The sequence below is a fragment of the Diospyros lotus genome, chromosome 1 (genome assembly GCF_014633365.1).
Source record: "Diospyros lotus cultivar Yz01 chromosome 1, ASM1463336v1, whole genome shotgun sequence".
Classification (NCBI taxonomy): Eukaryota; Viridiplantae; Streptophyta; class Magnoliopsida; order Ericales; family Ebenaceae; genus Diospyros; species Diospyros lotus.
The window spans coordinates 15,426,716-15,434,676 of NC_068338.1; positions in this window are offsets into that span (position 1 = coordinate 15,426,716).

Below are 7,961 nucleotides of genomic sequence, written 5' to 3' on the forward strand. Positions count from 1 at the left end.
TGACATGCTCAAAATTTGTGTTAGCTGTGTCAATTGGTTCCTAATGTCCTCTGTAACTCTAATGGTATGTTCTTGACATTTGGACATTTGTGTAAAAATTTTCATTTGGCCTTGCATAAATAGATTGAAGGTATCTTCTAATGAACTCCCATGAGGGGTTGATATGCATCGAATGTAGACCCTTCATTCGTTTGAAATGATTGAGGCTGGGAAAGGAAGTGCTCATGTGGTTGGGCTACAAAATCATTTTCCCATGAGAAATTTGGATGAAAGTGTGAATTAAGATGATATGCATCAAAGTCCGAATGGTAGTTTTCCTCATGGTTCTGGTAATACATTCCCTCATAGTTGTGTGTGTGTGTGTGTAACTGGATTGACCATACAATACCTCCTTAAAAGCAGGTATTATAGGGCAGTCATCCGTCGAATGAGTTGAAGTTTCACACACAACACACCAAACCTCAATTTCATGGTAAGTGGGTAACAAATGGATAGTGTCTGGTTGCAAATTAAAAGTGGTTTTCCTATGAGGGTATAGATAATCCTTAAGAGGTTTAGACAAATCGGATTCAAAATGATTATTTTTATCATGATAAGTATCTTGTGCAGACAGATTGTAGTAGTATTGAGACATGAGTGTAAAGTTGACAATCAAATTGCAGGTAAAGAATCAAAATGATATGAAAATGTTGTTTAAGAATTCTACCTGATCTCAGTCTCATATACAATGCACAAATAAAAATAAAGTAAAAGAGAAACAGAGTTACTGATTTTATTAGGAGATGTTTATTCTTTTATTTTTTTTATTTATTTATTTTTTTGTTCTTTTTGTTTTTGCCTTAATCTCCCCGGCAAGAGCGCCAAAATTTGACTGCACTCTCACCCTGCAATTAAAACACAATAAAAACAAATCATAATAAAACTTTTATATTTTTTTTTATTTTAGTGAGAGGTTTATACTCGCCAGTGTACGAGTGCAGTTGTAGTCCAAATTTAAATTTATATTTTCTGGATGAATCCAGGTCGTCCACTGAGAGATTTATTTATGGCAAAAGAAAAAGAATGTCACGCACACGCACACGCATTTGGACAAATTGGCAACAAGATTTTTTATGGGTTTTTTTAGACAACAGATACTAGAAAATAAAGTAAGGCAGAAATTGAAATAAACATTAAAGGTAAAAATATGAATTTGGATAGTGCTTGAGTTAAGACAGTTTCAGTACCAACCCGTTGATTCCCAAATTTTAGCATAAAAGATTAGCAACATTAATTTAATTTCGGATATGAGGGTTTGTTATTAAATGCAATTAGAGATGATGATAGTTCTACTTTAAGCAATCCCCATACATGATATGCGGGATTTTAATTTAAGTAACTACCATAAATCCAATTACAATTAATATACAAAACAACTAAATTAATCATCCGGGTTTGGGTATGATAGCGTTTCCAGTTCTAGTAACTCTCATACATGGCATTAAAGCTCTAAGTTAGGCTTACGCTCCAATCCAAATCTAGTGATTTCTTAATAATTAAGACACACTCATGCTGAAATTTAAATTAATGTTACTCATTTAAAGCGCAGCTTTCTTTCGGAATCATTGGCGTTGGACACTGTCCTTGCCTTAACCCAAGATTAGATTTAGCTACTCATCTCCATTTGAAAATTAATTGACAAGAATTTAAATGACATAATTTGAATAACAGAATTTAAATGACGGGAATTAAAATAGTAGAAACTAACCGTCCATTTAGGCGGTGAACAATTAAATGATAAGAATTAAAATTACAGAAATTTAAAGGCATAAACTAACTGGCCATTTAGGCGGTGAATAATTAAAAGACAATAATTAAAATTACAGAAATTTAAAGGCATAAATTAACCGGCCATTTAGGCGGTGAATAATAAAGTAACAATAAATGACATAAGAATTTAAAAGAAAAAAGAAATGAAGTAAGATCACAAGAGAAAATACTAAAGAAAATGAGAGAGAACAAAAGCAATTCTCAAAGAGAGAATTCTAAGGAAATAACTAAACTTTGATTCAAGAATAATAATCACACTTACAAATGCAATCAAGTGAGCTATTTATAGGCCACAAGATGCAATACAAACCACACAATTTCAATTATTCAATTAGACATAATTATATCTAATGGGCACTCACACACTTAAAGTTAAATGGATTTTAGCTATAATACACACCTAATATTAAATAAATTTTAGCTAAAATACATACCTAATAAAGCACTCATAAAGTTAAATAGATTTTAGCTATAATATCCACCTAATAGTTAAATGGATTTTAGCTAAAAAACACACCTAATAAAGCTCTCACATAAAAAAAATAAAAATAGATTTCTATAAATTGGTTTTTAATCTTCATTAGGATTAAAAATAATCCTTGGGCCTTCTCCAAATAATATCTTCCATGGGTTGCTCAAATTGGGCCTTAATTCTTCATGGGCTTGAATTCTTCATGGGTTTGATTTCTTCCATGGGCTTGATTTCTTTATGGGTTTGATTTCTTCATGGATTTGAATTCTTCATGGACTTTAAGTCTTCATGGGCTTGAATTCTTCATGCCTAAAAAAAAATAATTTAATGTTATTAATAAATTATATATTATATATATATTACACATGGCACATATATATATTAGATTATATTATATATATATATATATTACATGCATGCATATAATGATGTATATGTATTATATATAATTTTATATATTATTATTATTTACTTTAGAACTTCATTTCATTCATCTTTCAATTTAAACTTGCATATAACCATAAAATATATATTAATATCTAATTTAAGCCATTTTTAAGATCAAAAGAAGGGTATAATTATAACAAAATTTTTACAAAATTAACCACTAATCAGGGTTCAAATAGATCTAAGTGTAAAAGTTATAAATGTTTACTGATTGATATCTCACTCATAGATTTAGGCTCTACTTTGCTTACTTTAATAACAAGCATCACAAAAAATTTCTTCACTGATTTTCATTTTAGCAAGCCTGACAACTAGATCAAAACTTTCTTGATTAGGTTTGGATTTACGTGACCTAATATATCTTTTATGCCACAAAAATAATATCTTTATTCTTTACTATTTGACATTATCTTAGAAAGAGACAGACTTTCCATCTTTGGAAGTGAGATCTTATAAATAGATCTCTCACTAGTCATGTGATGTGAGCATCCACTTATCCATATATCATTTACTATCCATTGTGGTCCTCACGCACATCTACATATTTGATAAGATCATGTTTTAGGTTTAGGTGACTATCTATAAATGGGTCCCCTAAATATTTCTTCATTATGATCAAATAATTTAATTATTCTTGATGTATGTGGATGAGGAGCAACATTTAAGATTTTATAATCTAACTCATTCATTGTTTATATTACCCATTTGGGTATCCACATTTGTACTATATTGTTTCTCTTAGTTTGAGGTTTCCATCTAGGTTGTTTCCATTCTCTCTTAGGTGTTTTGTATCTCGGTTTGGGTTTTGAAATTTTCTTTAAAATTAATGTGGCTAAATTTTTTTTATGGCTTTCTTTTTTACTAATAATTTATCATTTTGAGTTTTTAATATTTTGTTTTCTTCTTCAAGATAAATTAATTGATCTTTTAATTTATCTTCATTTTCTTTCTTGAGTTCTTGTGATTTTTCTTTTAAGTTCTTTATTTCACTCTTTAATTTTTCATTTTCTTCTTTATGATTTTTCTTGATTGTTTTTACTTCTTTCTTAATAGATATATATTTTATATATAGTTCTTCGTATGCTTTTTGTAATTCTTCTAACTCTAAGTTATCTTCCTCTTCTTCTATAGCCATAAAGCATACATATGTCTTTTCCTTGTTGGATTGGAATGACTCACTAGAATCATCCATATCTCATGCGGGAATAATATTTCTCTTTGATTTCTTAGCTCTTTTTTCTTCCTTCTTCTTTTTCTCCTCACATTTGAATACTAATGTTTTCTTTTCATTATACTCTTTAGCATCTTCATTCATTTTTCTTAGCATTCTAAAAATATTTGAGGCTTTTTTGAACTATCCATTCAAATTACTAATTGTCTCACTAAACCATTACTTACATCTTTGATATTGAGACATAAAAAAACTCATTTTAGAATTATTAGTTCCTTCATAAATTCTCTCTAATTCTTTCCACAATTCATGAGATATGGAGCATGAAGATAATTTTTCACTCACTAGGCATTAAAGAACTAAGAATTAAATACCCTACCCTATGGTCCATTTCTATTTTTCTTAGGTCTTCCTTTGACCATTCTTCCTCATATTGAGAGGATAGATCAAATCCATCCCTAACAAGTCTCCATAAAAGATAGCTTATGGAAATGATATAAGATTTCACCATAATCTTCCAAAAAGCATAATCCTTTCTAATGAGCATTGGAGGACTAGAGGAGATTGAGACATTACCTAGGGATTAGTTAAAATAAAAGGTCATTATAAGATGTTATCCTAAGATTTGATATTGATAATCACAAATATTTTAGGACCCGCTCTGATACTAATTGTTGGTCCCTTAGGATATGATCACTCAAGAGGAGGGGTGAATTGAGTGATTAAAATTTTTCTCAATTTTAATAAATATTCTCGATTAATGATTTTATTGAAAAATATATATTTGATAAATATAATAAATTATACTTGAGATTAATAATAAATGTAAGTCACAAGATATAACAAAAATAAATACAATGAGACACGAGACAATTTATAGTGATTCGGTGTCTTCATATACACCTAATCCACTCTCCCAAGATCTAACCACCATTAGGGTTCCACTAAAATAATTTCACTAAGGTTTCCACACCAGCTCACCTTGGAAATTAGATACACACCTAGATTACAATGGATTATAGACAACCACTACACCAAGATTTTCTCCCTAACTTAGCTTGGAAACTAGATTCACCTACATTTTAACGGATCTAGAAAACATATACAATCCTCAATAATAATTTAAATATTTACAAATAATTTGTCCACACTTGGACACAAATAAGCAATTAAAAACAAATTATACAAGACAATAATATATAAATAAATAAATAAATTTGTAACCTCAAATGGAGAAGTTCAAATTTGTCGTAGAAGACTGGAAAAACTTTTCTCCTCTTATCTTGTGGCTCTTCGGTGGATGTGCAATAATATTTCGAGAGTTTCGGATTGCTTAGATGTTTTACTTGAGAGTGTTTGAGAGCTTTCGGGTGCTTTGGATATGTAATAGAAGTACTTGGATGCTCAAAAAATGAGTTTGATGGGGTATTTATAAGTATTTTAGCCACTAAAGAAATGGTTAATATAAAATTTGAAATTCAAAAAAATGTTTAGGCTTTCTTAAACAATAAGAAAACATATCTCACCTTTAATTCAAAATAAATTTATTTTTTGCATGAGAAATCAAGATTTGAAATTTCAAATATAAGCTTTTAAGACATAAATGATTAAAACAAGAAAACATGTCTAAAAATAATTGGACTGTCTGGGCCCAATCTCGGCCCTCTTCTTAGGCCCAATCTTTGCCCTCTCCTTAGGCCCAATCTCTACCCTATATGGTCTTCATTCCGGACCCAGCCTTGGCCCAGCGCTAGCCTACCACGGCATCATTGCAACTCTCACTGGATGTCCGCTCGACTATCTCAAATTTCATCCTCATTAATGGCGGATCCCATCCACATTAATGAGGGTCTAGTCGCCACCATGCTACCACCTAGGAACCTCCACCGGCATCCGATAGCCAGTCCCATCACCTGCAAACGCACGATTCATGCATACAGGAGGACGTCTCCTTCTTCTATATTAACCAGCTCTCTTCAGAGCCAAGATATGTTCTCATATCTAACCTACTGATACATTGCCTATTTCTACTCTCTTACTCATTCGACCGTTGGAGTGCTTGCAGGTGCCAGCCGCCCCCTAAACGGACCCATGGCCAAAGCCCGCGCCCCACCTCCGATCGTCCTCCTTTGGTCAGGAAGGAACATTTGGCGCCCGTTGTAGGGCCCGGTAAAACTTACCTACCCCATAAGCTCACAAAAAGCCTTTCAAACCAATCTTCCCATAGCCACACCATGGTACGAACCAGAAACGCCCCTACCCAAGAGCCAAACAACCCCGGTCACCCTCCGCAAAATCTAGCTATCGTAGAGGTTCTTCTCTAGATAGTCGAGCGGCTTTAGAATCGAGTTGCTGAATTAACACAAAACCAGCAGCGTGACCAACCCAACAAGTGAGCTGACTACAATGCAGAGGGCAGTCGCCACCAACACCATCAGGCTACCCACACCCCAACTCCCTCACCTTCCGCGTCCATGTACTCTTACAGCCATCCCTTCTCCGAGTTCATCATAAGCGTTCCCTTACCCAACGGCTTCCACCCTCCCTACGCCTTAAAACCCTATGATGGCACCATTGACCCCCAAGATCACCTCACCACCTTCAATGCCGCCATGTTAATAAGAAGAAGCTCGGACCCAATCATGCCTCGAACCTTTCCTAGCACCCTGAGAAAGTCGGCCATGTTATGGTTCTCGTCCCTAGAGCTGAATTCTATCCACGACTTCTCTAAGCTAGCCACCAACTTTCTCACTCACTTCTCCACTAGTAGAGCCCATCGCAGGACCTCAACTAGTCTTATCAACCTGAAACAGGGCGAACACGAGCCACTATGGGCGTTCATGAATAGGTTCTTTCAAGAGGCCCTCCAGATCAAAGATCTCAATCCCGCGGTATCCCTACATGCCATTACGGCTAGATTGAGAAAGGATCCCTTCGCCAATTCGCTGGCCCGGAAGCCCCCCGCCACCCTGGCCGACCTTAGGGCACGCTTGGCAGGGTACATCAACATGGAGGAAGCCTCGGTAGCCCAACGCCTAGAGGGTGAGCTGCAAATACAACGGCAACATGCCCCCCAACCGGGGCCTTCTCCCCGGCATTAACACAGCCACATGAGGGACCTTAACCGAAATCAAGAAGGTCGAGATCACAACAAAGGGAGGAGAGAACCACCTCGGGCCCTCGAGCCACCCCGGTTGCACTACAATGAGTACACCCCGCTCATGACAAGGCAGGACCAAATTTTTCGAGAAGTTTACAACACCAAGGTCATCCCTCTCCCGGATATCAGCGAGCAACGACCCCCTCGTGGCAACACCGACACAAGCAAGTAATGCGATTACCACCGCATGTTCGGGCACACGACCGAATAGTGTACCGCCCTGAAAGACCAGATTAAGCGACTGGTTAGGGAGGGTTACCTCCTCTAATACATCTATCGACCTGACCAGAAGCGATCCCCCTAGGGAAACTCGGGAAGGCAAAGGAGCCGCAGCCCTCAGAGGTGGCACCAAGCAAGCGACAGACAAAATGTCGGACCACCTCCCTTAAACCAGGTAGCCAGGGTTGTTGACAACCAAACCTGGAGGCTTCGCAGGCGAAGAAGAGTCTAGCTCGGCAAGAAAACGACATCTCCGAGCGGTAATGTCAATGGATAACACTGAAAAAAGACCAAGGAAAATTCCCCACCATCCTACAATCTCCTTTACCGATGAAGACTTTAGTGAAGAAAATACTCATGAAGAAAGTCCTCTTAGTGAAGAAAGTCCTCATGGATCAGGGCAGCTCGGCCGACCTAATATACCTGTCAACCCTAAAGAAGATGGGAATCTCCGAATGAGAACTAAGATCATTCGATGAAAATCTGATTGGCTCTTCAGGGGAACAAGTAGGAGTCAAGGGCTACGCCGACCTGCTAACTTCATTCGGGACCCCCCCTCGTCAAGACAATTTGCATCCGATACTTAATCATCAATTGCCAAACACCATACAACGTGCTGCTTGGCCGCCCTTCACTTAACAAGTTAGCCGCAGTAGTGTCTACTCCCTATCTAGCAATGAAAT